The sequence below is a fragment of the Carassius auratus genome, chromosome 15 (genome assembly GCF_003368295.1).
Source record: "Carassius auratus strain Wakin chromosome 15, ASM336829v1, whole genome shotgun sequence".
Taxonomy (NCBI): Eukaryota; Metazoa; Chordata; class Actinopteri; order Cypriniformes; family Cyprinidae; genus Carassius; species Carassius auratus.
In genome coordinates this window covers 24,572,586-24,588,589 of record NC_039257.1, presented here as the reverse complement: position 1 = coordinate 24,588,589, position 16,004 = coordinate 24,572,586, and the positions used below count along the sequence as shown (strand labels likewise).

General features: G+C 35.4%; 1 protein-coding gene and 1 long non-coding RNA gene across 3 annotated transcripts in view; one reads left to right on the top strand and one right to left on the bottom strand.

Annotated features, from left to right (window-relative positions):
- Window positions 1–16,004, bottom strand: part of LOC113115415 (tyrosine-protein kinase receptor UFO-like) — a 1,029,470-nt gene that overhangs the window by 54,683 nt on the left and 958,783 nt on the right. The gene's annotated exons all lie outside the window — the stretch shown is intronic.
- LOC113115448 (uncharacterized) lies at window positions 3,938–5,844 on the top strand. Its single transcript, XR_003293884.1, has 4 exons — window positions 3,938–3,976; window positions 4,179–4,246; window positions 5,040–5,057; window positions 5,592–5,844. It is a non-coding gene; the product is annotated as an uncharacterized LOC113115448 (long non-coding RNA).

Genomic DNA, 16,004 nt, shown 5'->3' with positions numbered 1-16,004 from the left:
AGTTTGTTTTCTCGTTATAACGACATGACAGTTTTACTGTTGCTATAGTAACGAACTCAACTTTGACAGGCATCTGATGGACAACCATGCAGGTGCTCTTACTGTAGACTATATTTCAGCAAATTTTGCTTCGCCTAGGTAATAACGTCTACAATACTCTATATAAATAAAGGCTGATCAATCACTGTTGATTTTTCCAGAGACAGTACAACGAATGTTTTGTTTTAGTAATTAACATATTTAAATGGCAACACCGCGCCATTAGAGCTGCTTGGATTAAACTCACTTTTCATTTTCCCTTTATTTGAAATAAAATTATATATAATTTGTAATTTGCAGTGGTCATTATATGATGTGGCAGATATCATGTGTGTTACAAGCTTCTGTTTAAAAAGAGTGTTCATGTGTACGTGTAGTGTATGTGTGTGTAGAAAAAACGATTACAACATTATAGAACAATTAAATTAATTGAATTAAATTAGCCTATGGATTTTACATATACATCACATTTCTCATCAATATGGTTAACAATAAAGATTAGTAATAAGGAAAAGAAGCAAATCAGCCTACATTGTTAAATCCCGTCCTACTGTAGATAAACAGAATACAGTGATGTCAACCTTGGTTTTGATAAGCAGTTATTTTATGACACAGAACGTGTTGGTGAAACTCATGCATCTAGCAGGAACTTAATACACAAAATATTCATATTGATTCAAGCATTTAACATTTATGAATTAATTAAATGTCAGTAATGAACAAGACTGCACAAATTGTAGCGATCACGAGGAAGGTCCATGTACAGTAAAGTGGACAGTGTACAACACCCCATCAGTTATATTCAGGTCTATAGTGCCACCTGCTGGCGCAGTTTTGTAACTTCTTAGAGAAAACTAAGTCGTTATAACGAGAAAACGAACTTCGTTATGTCGAGAAAACAAGAAAATTAAGTCGTTATAACGAGAAAACGACCCTCGTTATGTCTAGATAATGAGAGAATTAAGTCGTTATAACGAGAAAACAAAAAGAAAAAAATAAATATAATGCATAGCCGCTTAGAACTTCCGTACAATACAGCATAATGTTCACTAGATTTTTGGCCAAATGTAAGCTACTTAAAAACAAAAAAAATCTATCAACACTCTAAACACATCAAAAAATATTTTTAAGATATTTAAAAATGTTTGCTGCATTGTAAAAAAACAAACAAAAAAAAAACACTTGTATAAGATTGCGTTTTGAGAGTGAAATAAAATAAAATAAAAACGTTAAGTTGCAACTCACATCGCATTTTATTAGCCCTATTAATTTCCAAAATAATGAAGGCTTAAATGCCTGAAGTTGAAAGCAAAATGTTTACAAACAATATAAAAACAGTTATTAGTTTCTCTCCAAAACAAATCCTCTAAAGTTTAGGCTATGAAGACGTCAATCCAAAAAAAAAATTATCTTAAAGTGAAGCTGATGCCTATTTTTCATTCGGCACGAATACAAATGTTTCCATGTTCCCGACGTATCTGGATGCTAAAATTTTATTTATTATATAGTGTTTGTACTTTCAATTATTATTATTTAAAATAATCTTGTTGGTAAATGTGCTTTTATAGCTTCATGGTCGCTTACGTCAACCCGCCCCTGACATTATGCTCTTCCATGAGACAGATTACACATGATATTCAGAGTCGCTTACACTAAACAAGTTCCCCAGTGTTTTCGACACAGCTCGAGTTCCTGAAGAGGAACAGTTAATAATCAGTTAAGGAGCGCCGGTTAGGAAAAATAACCGAAATTAACATCCCTAGCAGAGATGTATAGTAACGAAGTAAAACTACTTCACTACTGTACTTAAGTACTAAAAGGCGGTATCTGTACTTTACTAGAGTATTATTTTTTCCCCTACTTCCACTTTTACTTCAGTACATATTTTCGATGAGTTTAATACTTTTACTCCGTTATTTTTGTTATGTGCTGCATCGTTACTCGTTACAATTATAAAAATGTTACGAATCATTCAATTAAAAACCCACATTACCACTGCCAGAACTGTAGATGGCAGGTTTGATGAAACTGGCACATCATTGAGCGAAGACTGCGCGTGCTGACTGAACTGCTGTGAAGAGAGAGATGAACAACGAGCCGAGCCAGATAATGACTCGTTCAAGAGTCAAGAACCGGTTGCATCGGTTTCCGGATCACCACCCAGACAGCAAGCCAACATTGAATAAACATTGTTTTTCCATCTGAATCATCATTATGGTTGATATTGAAATTTCAATGCAAAATAAATGTTGAATCAACATTATCATATCGATGAAAACCTGATGTTATTAATGTTGATGGCAACAATATTGGAACAACATTGATCTATAGTTATCTTTATGATTGATTAAGCATTGATATTTGGTTACCGGGTGATCCCTGAATGTGTTGAAAAGTAATTGATTTATAGTGGACAGAGAAATGATGCGGTTGTTGAAAAGTCATCAAAATATAGTTGACCGGGAAATATGATAGAAAATGCATCGAAATATAGTTGACCGGGAAATATGATAGAAAATGCATCGAAATATAGTTGACCGGGAAATATGATAGAAAATGCATCGAAATATAGTTGACCGGGAAATATGATAGAAAATGCATCGAAATATAGTTGACCAGGAAATATGATTGAAAATGCATCGACATATAGTTGACCGGGAAATATGATTGAAAACCCATCGATTTTTGGTTGACCGGGAGATCAACGGGTGGTATACCCAACGTACTGCACCGGACACAGCTCGTTTGTGGACCCTTGGCACAAGCGTACAGGTAAGCTTGCTTAATGTTCGATATGAACCCAGACAGCACAGGCACGCGGTGTGTTTTTATACAGTCTGTGGGCAGCTGAAGAGACTGGCTCATTTTCAAATAATGTTACCGTTAACTTGTTTAGACAACGGTCACGGTCAATTAATGTTAAAGCCTTGCGTTTCCAGCAGTTTCTCGGAGGGAAAATGTAAAAGCGGTTTATTAAAGAGAAGTCCTCACTGCTTTATCGTCGTGTTTTTCACTCTTTTACAGGCTGCCAGAAAGAATCCGTCTCTATAGTGAGCGATTATTGAATGAGGCTGTACATTATAAATGTAATGTTTTAACTCGAGATGTTTGTTTGTGTGAATGCTGTGTGTGCGCTGAGTTCTGCGCGAGCGGGGAGCAGAGTTGCCATGGAAACGGGGCGTCAACACAAAAACCGTTACTGGCAAGCAGTAATCTCCGTCTCTCGCTGCGGTTGACGCTGTTTTAGGTAAGTTTAGTCGCTAAAATCACACAAATATGATATACAAATGTTTCTGACAAGTTTCTTACTTGTTATTGACATGTTTCAATTAAATTTATTTTATAGAAATGGTTTAATGTCTTCGAAAAAGTCCGTTAGCGTCTTAGCAGTTTTCAGGCAACGTTAGGCTAATTTTGAGCTCTTGTTGATGAAACTCTGGGCTTTTCATCAAATCTTCCGTGTGTGTATGAGATATTTTGATGGCTCTGAGAATGTTTTGCTGGTGATTTGTCAGTGTTTTTTTTGGAAAAGGCTGATTTACTGAATCGATGACGTCACTTACACTGAGAGTGTAACGTTAATCGGCTGAAAACAAGTTTACATGAGTGTTTATATTTCATGATAAACAGATATTAATACAAATTGTTCTGTGATTTCAGGAGGACAGAAAGAAACTATACAGAACAAAGTGAAACTCCAAGATTTTTGAAAAGAAAATTGGTGAAATATATTCTGAAAAAGGCATATTAATGTATTTCATGAGCTTCTTCAGTAAATCTGTATTTCTAAGTCAGTATCTCCCTTCAGAAATGTGGCTGACGGGAGATACTGACTTAGAAATACAGGTGAACTCATGAAAAGAAGCTCATGAAATACATTAATATGCCTTTTTCAGAATATATTTCACCAATTTTAAGAAGTCCCTGACATCAAAACGTAAGTCACACTCAACCTAAAATTAAAAATATAGATTCTGTTATTTTAAGATTATATTATTAGTAGTATAATTTGTATATTACATATGTTATTATTGTTGTTATATATATTATTCTGTCTTTTATCTGCATTTTACCTCTGCTTTATCTTGTTTCCTTCTAATGAACCTGGAACTGCAGAGTAAATGTTGTCTCTGTGTCAGATGGCTTGTTTTGTTCCTGGACTCTTCAGTGATGATGAGCAGAGTCTGAGGGAACCTGCTTTCAGACAGTAAGTACCCTGAGTACCCTGGGGTTTCAGTCAGGGCCTTCAGTTAACAACTGAATCAAACAAAATCCTTAATGGTTAATAGTTACTAGTTAATATATTATTAATCACTTATAAATCATTGAAATGTCAACATTGTACTATTATCTCAATAAACATTATAAATAATTTACAAAGCTTTCTGCACCCCCTAATCTATAAAGTGTAAACTACTCATCAGTTGTACTCATCGGCTTTCATTTGCTTTTGGATGTTTGCGTCACAAGTGATACAGCATTGTACTTGCACAACTATTGTACTTCATTTTAATACCTAAACCCAGACCTCTGACACGCCAGGCAAAAGTTCTACCACTGAAACATTTGAGCTGACAAACAGATATATTGTAGCTTGATATTCACTATAGGAAGAAAGTGAAAAATAATAGCATATTTTAGCATTAAAATCCCTTTAACATGTATGGTGATCTGAGAGGCCGGGGGAGTCCAGTTAATGGGGCGTAATTCATTAGCTTTAATGAGAATTGTATATTTTATAGGCCTACATTAAAGTGTATTTCGTTTTTTATATTTTACATTTATTTCTTGAATGTTACTATTACATCAACTGTAGCTGAAAAGGATAAACCATTGTATATTTAATTTGTGTATTATGTTGTTTATATTCTTTGTTTTTATATTTTTAATAACAGATTGGTTACCGGAGTACATATGTATAAAGTACAGTCACACTGTATGATTGTGAATTTTAATTGCTGTTTTTAACAGAGATTTTTGTCTTTTCTGTTCTTTTACAGATCACTATTGCACACCAAGTAAGCAAAACAATATTTTTGATTGCATTTTATTTTATTTCTGCAAACAACTTGCACCACTTGCAATTGGTTTTCCAGCCCAAAACCTCATCAAAAACTGAATGCAACGGTTTTTGTCTATGATTATTTTGTCAAAACATCTTTTGTGTTTGGTAACTCTAATCTACATTAACTATTTAATTAGTATCCAGTTATTTATATTAAATTTGTGGAGTTAACAACTACTTCTGAACCAATAAAATAATAAACAAACATTTTTGAGTCAATTGGCCTCATACATTTTCCTTATGAAAGAGGTCACTGCAAGCTAATCCTTTTTGCCTCCCTTTAATTCGAATACATCCATGAACAGGCAGTTTTGAAAAGTGCTTTGAATATAGGGGAAATATGATCTAGCCTACAACACGAGAACTTATTGCCTTATCCGATCATTGAAAAATCATAGGCCTAGGCTACTGAATTTGTTCAAATATATGTTCTGTTTAACTTAAATGCTAAATTTGTTTTGCATTGTGATTTTATCTTCTGTTTTAGATGCTCTTGCTCAGCAGATGGGGACAGCTACCATCACCCAATTTTCACCCAAAAGTGGCTGCGCTATTCGCCAGACCGGGCAGGAGGGACTGGACGACAACTTATGCAGGCATCAGATGACAGTGAAGTGTAAATAAAGAGTAAAGAGGCTAATAAACATGAATTTGATTTTAAATAGTGTGGTGTGTTCTGTGTTTTATACAAGATTTTAAATGTTCCATTAATTTTTAACATCCTGGCTGTAGATAAAGCAGGCTATTTAATTTAATGGCATTACATTTAAAATTAACATTTAAAAATGATTGAAATTCCATTGAAATCACGTTGATCCTTAGTTCAGTTGAAATTTCAACATTGTTTCAATATTCCTGATAATTGAAATACCATTGAAATTCCGTTGATCTATGGACAGAATTTCAACATTGTTTCAATATTAAATCAGGGTGCAAAATGATGTTGGATCAACATCAGAGTTCGATGTTGATTCAATGACTTAATGTTGACAACGGGATGTTGATTCAGCATAGTTTCAATGACTGTTTGCTATCTGGGCAGTAGTTCTTTCTGACAGTTTGATTCAATAAACCGGTTGAAGAAAACAGTTCACCGGTTCTTTTGCGCTCAACGTAATGACGTCATTGGCGATGATTGCAAGCCTTCGGTTTACCTGCGCTCATAACACTAGCAAAGAAACAGTTCAGAATCAATCACCAAAAGAATCAGTTCAGTTCAGAGTGTCGGTTTGCTTCACGCTGAATCACACATGTGCAGTATCATCAGCTCCTCGGTTCTCGAATCGGACACGAATTCGTAAACGGTTCTTGACTCATGAACGAGTCAGTCTGTTGTTCATTATCTGGCTCAGCTCGGTGTTCATCTTCAGTTCACATCAGTCCAGTCAGTGTACTGTTTGAGTAAATGAATTACTCCGGGATATTGGCTTGTTTTACCGCATAGGGCGTGTCAGCCACATTAAACAAGTTAACAGTTTAAGTCATTTGTGGATTAATGCGTATTGGAGACGCGAACCGTTTAAAATGATTCAGTTCGATTTGGTGAACTGTTTCAAAAAGATCCGGTTACATCTAATGATTCGTTCACGAACCAGATATCACAAACTGCTTTGTTTTGAACTGTCTTACAACAGACACGAAAGAGTAGACAATGCTGAATAAAGTCGTAGTTTTTGCTATTTTTTATATTTAACTGACCCTCTGATGTCACATGGACTACTTTGAAGATGTTTTTCTTACCTTTCTGGACATGGACAGTATACCGTACACACCGTACACACTCTCAAACTAAATCTAAAATATCTTAAACTGTGTTCCAAAGATAAACTGAGGTCTTACATGTTTGAAACAACATGAGGGTAAGTTATTAATGACATAATTTAGCAAATTGGGCAAAACAACACTTTAATCTGTTTTTTTGTTTACAAAAAATAATAACTACACAACACAATACTTGTACTTTTACTTTCAGTACTTGAGTAGCAAATTTTAAAATAGACTACTTGCAAGTTGCAATACTTAAGTACAAAAAAATGTTGAATACTTCAGTACTTCTACTTAAGTGTGGTGTTTAAAGAGCACTTCAACTTCTACTCAAGTCACTTTTTTGATAGAGCACTTGTACTTTTACTCAAGTATGGGTCTCTAGTACTTTATACATCTCTGATCCCTTGTCAGTAACTTCACAGTGCAAAGAACATAGAATAATAGTAACTGTATAATAATTAATGATATATACGTCCGAAAGTCAGAATCCAAATTTCATTCAAATAATTATTTTGAGGTTAATACAGCAAATGAAAACTGTTCAGCTTCCGGGAAATTTGAGAAGCTCCGCTGGGTTTTTTAGTTCCCCTCACTTCACAAAAAATAATTTCAATTAACAGTATTTAGAGAAGAACATGAATTACAAATATAAGACGCTATAGCAATATTAACGACAAACCAAAACTAATTAATGTAGGCTAAAGAGAAATTGAAACAAACATTGGGTCTCTCATTCGACAAAATCTAATGTTTCTGTATTCGCGATGTATTTGAATGCCAAATGATTATAAAAATAGCCTAGCTATGTTTACAGTGTTTATTATAGCCTAATGTTTGTAAACATTTTGTGTCTGCATTATGTCCATTTCTGAATTAAATAATCTTTTTCTTTTTTTAAAAACTTATGTTTCTCTCTCTCTCTCTCATACAGTTTGCTGCATTCATGCGCATTCAGAAACCGGTGACTGTGAACGAATCAGCAAAGCTTGGACGAGCTTGAATCTTTCTCAGACATTTCCAAATGTCAAAATTGGTTTTGTGCATCTATCTGTGCATGATAGTGTCCAATGACTCCGGTGAGCAGAGCTTCACAAAGTTGGGAATAGTTAAAAGAAAGCTGCGGTCCTCAGTTGGGCAGGAAAGGCTAAGCATGCTGACACTTGAGTGTCGAATGCACATGCACCAACGCCGAGAAAATAATAGGCCCTTTTTGCGCCGCAGCATCAGGCCCAATTTGGTCTTAATCCGGCCCTGAAGACGGTGCATTGCCATTGAGACTTGCCTATGATGAGTACACAGCGTCTTGTCTTCAGCGTCACATTTGCATATGCCATACTACTGGATTTGTGACTGGTTGGCAGCAAATTTCTAATATTAAATGGAACAGTAAAATAAATGTTATTAACCGGTTAATGACCATTTCCATTTTTTATTCTGTTCGGAACTATAAAATGTTATTCCGTTTCTGGTTCTGTTCCTGTCAAAATTTCGTTCGTTTCCGTTTTTTTTTTTTCCTTGAACCGGTTTAGAGTCCTGTTCTTTAGTATGCTCTGCTATATACTGCACATTTTGGCAAACCTAGCAGGTCATCTGCATGTATATGCATACAGACAAATATACTGTACACTGCAGAATTAGTAAGACTAGCAGTATGCTCTCTAGAACTAATGATATTCACTAAACCTTCCTGTAAAACAAACTACTACGTATTACTGTTTGAACAGTGTTTGTGTTATAAGTAAGTGACTGTAAACAGGTCAAAGCTGTGCATGTGGTAGCCCTTCCGGTGACCCATCTGTCTGTTCTTCTGTCTCCCCCGCTGTGTCTCTCTCTTCTTTTCTCTGTGGTTTGCTCTAGGTTATCCCTCCCTCCCTCTGTGAGTCTAAACAATGCTTCTGTAATGAGTGAATCACAGTTAACAGGCCGGAGCCCTGGGTCCTGTGGCCATTCCGGTGACTCTTCTGTACTCCCAACCAATTAACATAATCCGTTGAGCTGCGATAGGGGTCAAATGACCAGAGTAGCTGGCTTGGAGTCCTGGAGCAGGGCCTAAACCTCTCTCTGAGCATTTGGTGGGGCACAGCGTGGCCATATGTCTGCTCTGAATTTTGAGACCGCTGCTGGGCCTTGGAACGTTCAATGACAATGTGTCTCAGAGGTCAGCTTGAGTCACCTCACTGGATGACTTCATTATACCCTAGAAAGTTGCACAAACTACCTGGTAAACACAGAACAGAAAGTAACCTGCTAGAACTATTGATTATGCTGCAATAGTTTAATCATTTTCCATTTAGTCATATCCCAGTTATTTTATTCAGACATAGAGAAACTGGAATCATTGTCTTAATCTACCATAGCAATAAGGTTAATATGCTTTACATGAGCATACAGTACTTAACTGGAATATGAACAAATTCTGATTCATGTGCATGTAAACACAGAAAATGATGCATTCAGCCTGGAACTTTGACACAGCTGCCTCCAAAATCTAATCGCACCAAGCTGCTTTGATGTCGCAGAAACCGACACAGCACATGGAGATGCATGTGTGCATTATACAAAACATATGTACACCAACTGCACAAATGAGGAAAACATGTACACTGACGCAATTAGAAACATGAGGCTTTAGAAATGCCAATGCAAAACACAACAAATTAAATAAAGAAAGTTGCAAAGCAAATGCTAAATACAAGCTATGTGAAACTATGTTATCAGATTACTACAGTGCACTACTCGTTGCATTGGAATTATAGGTAAGGTTCTATCTTACTTTTTTGCCAAAATTGAGTTATTCAAATATTCTTATTCTGTGACAATTTATTTACATTATTTGATTTTTATTTTTTATTTTTTAAAGTTCTGTATATTTTAGGTGTTTTTATTTAGAAAACAAAAAAGGTTATCAGCTGTCGCTGGAGTGCTTCATGACAGCAGGAAAGATTGAATGTTAAATACTTAAAATGTAAAATATTTTAATAATATATAGTCTCTTAAAGAAGAGATAATAAAATAAATGAAAAATAAAAGGAAAATGTCTGTAAATTTTGTTTTGTTTTTTTGCCAAAAGTTTCAGGATGTAGTCCTATGTAGTGCAAGTATTTTTTTTCTGCGCAACAATGATTATAAAATATCTGATGACTCAATACATGCAATTTACCTTTAATCCACAGAGAGGTACTGTTTGTATGGTTGAATATGGTTGAGATCACAAATTAAGAGCTAGATGATGTTTAAGCTAAGGAATAAGGCTGAGAGCTGTGTCTCTAGGAACTTTCATTGTCTTGGAAATCTTCATATAGCCTTAGCCTTTCTAAAGTAATACAATATTTATTCTCTTTAGCTTTTGTGAGATCTCTGTTGACATTTTTGCTACTTAACTTCAACACATGCATGGGCTAACTTTATGTGTAACGGCTCAATCTAATTTTGTTTTTAGTAGAGTTTCTAAAGCTTAATTGTGTTTTGAGACTGTTTTATTCCCCACCATGCAAATAAGTGATTTAAAAACAGCAATGTTGAATAGGGGTTGAATAATTATGACATAGCAGTATTATTAAAAAATCTTATTACTCAAAATTATTACATTATATATTGACAGTATCGATTTTAATATGCCAGTGAACTGTTATAGATGCAATTTTTATTTTATCCTGGATCTTCAGAAAAGCTTGTATTTGTAAAGTACTGCAAGCTCTGGGGGGTTGAATAATTTTGATTGCAACTGTATGTATGTGTAACTTTTGCACTGTGATTCTGAGATTTTGAGTTTCCAAAAAATGTTGCATACCATATAAAAGGGATATGGGGAACAAGTCACTTTCATACATGAAAATGACAGAGACCCTAAATGTATTCTAAATGTATAATATCAAAATTCCATCAAATTTGTAAATGGGGATTTTTCGGGAAAAGGTCAAATGTAGATAGAACCTTATAATTCTAAAAAGTAATTTTCATCTTGCAAAACTTTTTTTTTACCAGAAAATCTTTCAGGTTGTGGAAGAAAAGCACAATATCATAAAATGTTTAATCAGAGCAACTGAGAAAAATCTGCAATGTTAAGCCAAAGACTTGCAAGATGACCCGATGAAAGGAGGAAAACCATTTCAAAGCAGTGTGTGAGAAGATCATTAGACAAGTATTGCCTTTATGTTGAGACATCTTGTAGAATACCACTCTTGATCAAGAAGAACAAAGGACAACTTGAACTTGATAAAATTCATGTGTGTAGACTTGTGGAGCTCTGGAGGAATGTTATATGGAGTGATGTGACCAAACTGGAACTTTTTGGACCCATGGATCAGCTGTATGTCTGCTGCAAAAAAGGCAAAGCTTATAAGCAGAAGAACACCATCTCCATCCTCAAACTTGGAGGTGGATCAGTCCTGTTATGGGGTTTCTTTACTGTAGAAGGAAGTGGAAATCATGACCGTATGAAGGACATCTTGAATTCTTTGAGGTATCAGGCCATTTTGACAAGAATTGTGATGCATTTGGTGCAAAGACTGAAGCTGATGATCAATGGACTTTCCTGCAGGACAGTCATCCCAAAGTACACATCCAAATCTACTACTGCTTGGTTCAGGGATCAGTCAAAGAATGTTCGTAAGTGGCCTGTTCAGCCTCCAGGCTTAATTCCCATTTCCATACCTGGTTGAATTTGAAGAAAGCAGAATATATATATATATATATATATATATATATATATATATATATATATATATATATATATATATATATATACACACATACACATAATATATATATATATATATATTCACCATATAAAAATTTTACTTTTATTAGTTATACTTTATAGTTACATTTATCCCTCAACACCAGTACAAAGACGGTTTATCACAACAGCAGGTTTATTATCACCCTGAGCTTGTACTTTTATTGTTCAGTAACTGCTCAGAATGGAAAGCAGTGGAAAAATAACCAGAGGCAGCGAGGGCAGCCGGCCCACATATCTAATCACCCTGCCTGGACTTTTCATATTCATGAGTCCTTGGATCAATACAGACGCCTTCTGATCAGCTACTGGAGGAATTCCCCCGTCTCCATCTATTATTTGGCCTTTTAAAATGTAAGTGTGTTTGTAAGTCAGAGAGTGGAGGAGAAAAAGAACAAGGGATTGAGCTTGCATGATCAGAAAATAAAAAAAGTTAGCTACAGATGGACAGAGGAGAACGGTGATCTGTTTCCTAGTGTGTAATCCATACAGACTCCAACACAATGTGTTTTGTAGATATAAAATCACACTTAAAGTATTATTAAAATAAGGTAGATAAATTACGCAACATTGACTAAATCTGTGTTCTGCTGGAGGATTTATTTTGTATTTGTATTTTTTTATTGCAGTGTGACTTAATTGCTTCAGTGCTTTAGAGCTGTTTGTGATGTTTTGATGATGGAGCCTCGCTCATTAATTTTGTCTGATGTATGGCAAAAGCTGCTTGACAAAATGATAGATTTTTAAATCAAAGCTTTTAATTACATCAGGGATATGCTTCAACCCACAGAGAGACTTAGAACCCCCAGAATTCCTCTATTTTGTCAAAAGAGGGAGATGCTTGAACAGCTTGACAACATTGGCTTACAGTATATGCCTTCAGTGCATTACAATTTCAGAACCATGTGGTAAATATCTTAATATATCACTAAAAGCAGTAGTAGCAGTATAATTAAGAAAATATTATTCTGTTCTAACCAGCATATTCTGTTTAACTAGCCTTGAACTAATATATAATTTAAATAAATTATATATTTGTAGGCCAAAATAACTAATAATTGTCTAATTAATAATACTACTAACATTTTACACATTGTATAATTTTAAATATTTGTTTTTATATCCTAGTCCAAATTAATGTCAGCCCGACAGTATGGTTTACAATGTCAGCACTGTCCGCCATCATCATGTTTTTAACTAGTGAATATAAATATGAAAAAACAACATCTACAGACACATATCAGGCCTCATTATCCACATATATCCAGCCTTGATTATAAGTACAGAGCTCCAAAGTTCTCCAATGCAGCAAGCTATTGGCAATCTAGTAATTCACTATTAAAACACTCTCAGCAAGCAAGTGTGAGAATGTGGCAGCTATCAGAACTTTCTAAAATTTATGGATTGTAAAGCACTCATTATTCTAGAGTCATTTATTCCTGTACTTGTAAATAAATTCAAAAGGCAGACAAGAAATGAGCTGCTGAAGCTACCAAAATTTTTACATCCAACATTTGATCCGATTGTACCACACATGCCTTTAACATCACAGTTTCTTTCAGTAATTTATTTTACTATTGGCCCAGTAATTGAAAGTCAATCTCATTTTATACTCAAAGACAGATAAACATTTATCTTTCTTTGAAACATGGTTTCTAAGTTCCATGGTAACAAAGAACAACCCTGCAACCATTTACTGCATGCTCATCTTCTCAAGGGATCATTTCATTTTGCCCTCCCTCTCTTTTAAACCAATGCTTTTCATATACAGTATGTGCAAACAAGACCACTTAGCCTGCAGGATAATACAGCATGTGGAGAATTAGCAAATTAGTACAACCAATCACAAAATGATGTACTGAAATCAAGAAATACATTAAAACAAACATCTATGTTGCTATTAAGCTAGTTTGGATATTTTTACAGTGGCCCTGAAGATATTAAGACTGCTGCCTCAGTGACTAATACAGTAGCGGCCGAGTTCCTTTGCACATCGTGGCACACACAAAGGTCTCGAAGGACATGTCTGCACTGAGACCAGAGGTCACGGCATGACTTCACCAATTACAACTCAAGAGCCACAAGCGTGAAGGAAAGAGGAAATAAGAAGGTAAAAGACAGAGAGTGAGAAATAGCGCAAAGATGAACTCATTATCTCAAAATGCACATATAACTTGCTTGATTTTTCACAGCATTTTCACGAAAAAAAAAAAAAAAAAACTCACAGCTCAAGCTATGACAATTTGTTTCATTCTTTCATGGTATATTTGAAATATATGATATACTATCTATATATAAAATTGTATCTTAAACACATTTATAAGACTACCCAAAGTATGATTTGTGTTGTGTACGTGTGTGTGTGTGTGTGTGTGTATAGTGGTTTCAGTAAATTTAGTATACATTTTAGTAATAAAGTTATTGGTGAATCATGATTTGTTCATTAAATTATTAATATGCAGATTTCACAAACAAATTTGTGCATTCTATGATTACTGAATGAGACCCACTGACTGTGATGTAATACTTGGCGATACTTTTATGTTGGGAATAAAAAGAAGAGGGAAGGGGAAACTATACTGCAGTGCATTTGCAAGTGAGCTCAAAAATTCTTGTGGGAATGCAATTGCAAAGAACACAAAGTTTCTCAGGAGAGCCCAATAATTTTGTGAGAGAGCGCAAATGTTTTTGGTGAGAGAGTGCGAAGTTTCTGAGGGAAGGTAATAATATTTTTGGGTGAAAGAACACAAGATTTATCAGGGGACTACAAAACTTTTGCCAGTTGAATGCAAATGTTTTGTGAGCGTATGCAAATAACTGAAATAGTGAACTGAAGTCCATCACATTTTTTTCCCATCAGCATGTCCCCCTAGGGGCTTTGTACAAACAAACACACACACTGTCACGCACGCACGCACGCACACAGTACAAACACACCCTCCAAGATGGAAGAGTGGCAGCAGGGAGGAATGACAAACAGAATCAATCTCTCTCACTGAGTCTAAAAGAAATCACTCCAATAGCTGCTGGGAACGATTACCGCTCCATTAGAGGACTCGCTGATAAACTTACAGAGCACAAGGGCGAGACACACTTGGTAAAATGACAGATAAGCTTGCCCCTACTCTCAGCCCGTCTCGTAGATTCATGTGTGAGTGAACAGAATGAAAACAGGGCACTGTAGGAGCGCGAGGGAGGAACATTAAATGATTTTATAATATTCAGTCTCAGCTGCTCCAGTGCCTTGCAGTCATTGCTTCACTAACTCTCGGTCTTCTACATTGTGTGAATATGCTGAGCTGCTTATGGTATCATCATGCCAAGGTTATATCCATCAACCCCTCCGAGAAGTATCAATTATTATCAATTAAATTCAAACTTATTTTTATACCATGTAGAACTATTTTTAATGGTCACAAAGTTATTAAAAAAAATATACCTACTCAGAGAGAAATGTGATTACGAATGCAGCCTATGGTTTCTTTTGGTTCAGATTGCTTGTTTCGATTCTCTAACGGGGAAGGGATTTTTTGCAAAATCGTAAGTAATATCAATTTTTTGCTACGCGTAAAACACATTTCGAAACTTGTTGAACTAAGTTGAAAATGGGGTCTAATGGCTTCAACAACAATATATAGCTCACAGTAGGTCTTCCTTTAAAGTTGTCAAATAAAATCAATTCTCCCGTGGAGAAAATAAAAGGTATTTTTTACTTCCAGTACAATTAGGTTGACCATATGAGCCATTTTCCCAGGATACGTCCTTGGCCAGGATTTTTACATTGCCTAAAATATCCAGATTTTGGCTGTTTGTGCTCTGTGCAGATTGGCAATATAAGAAATCCTGGCAAGGACGCGTCCTGGGAAAAGGCTCATATGGTCACCCTAAGTACAATAGCATAATTAAGCAACAACACAGTCGCAGCATAAATGAATGAATCACGGTTTTGAATGATTTGTAGAATGCATAATCAACTACATTAATTTGCGAAAGAATCGTTTGCTGTGGAAAGTATTAATAACAAATTAATTGGTGTAACTGGGTCTTATAATAGTGCTGCTGAATCTGAAACCACTTGTTACTATGGCTGAGGGACTGGGAAACGTTACGCATATATGATTTAATGACTTCTATTACTATGTGGGTGTTTCAATATTCCATAAGCCTGTATTTAATGGCAAGTGCATATGACCTAATATAGCAGGTTTAGTGTTGTTTTCTTGTGTCATTCCTGCTGAGCCCTGCTCTGATCTGGGATAATGGTCCATCACTCCACAGCTGCTGGCTTACTTTCTTCCACCCTGGCCTAAAACAGACATTCCCAACCTGGATCAACCCAGAAGATGCAAGGACAGGTCTGGGATTTATTGCTATTGACCTGAAAAGAAGAGCTTT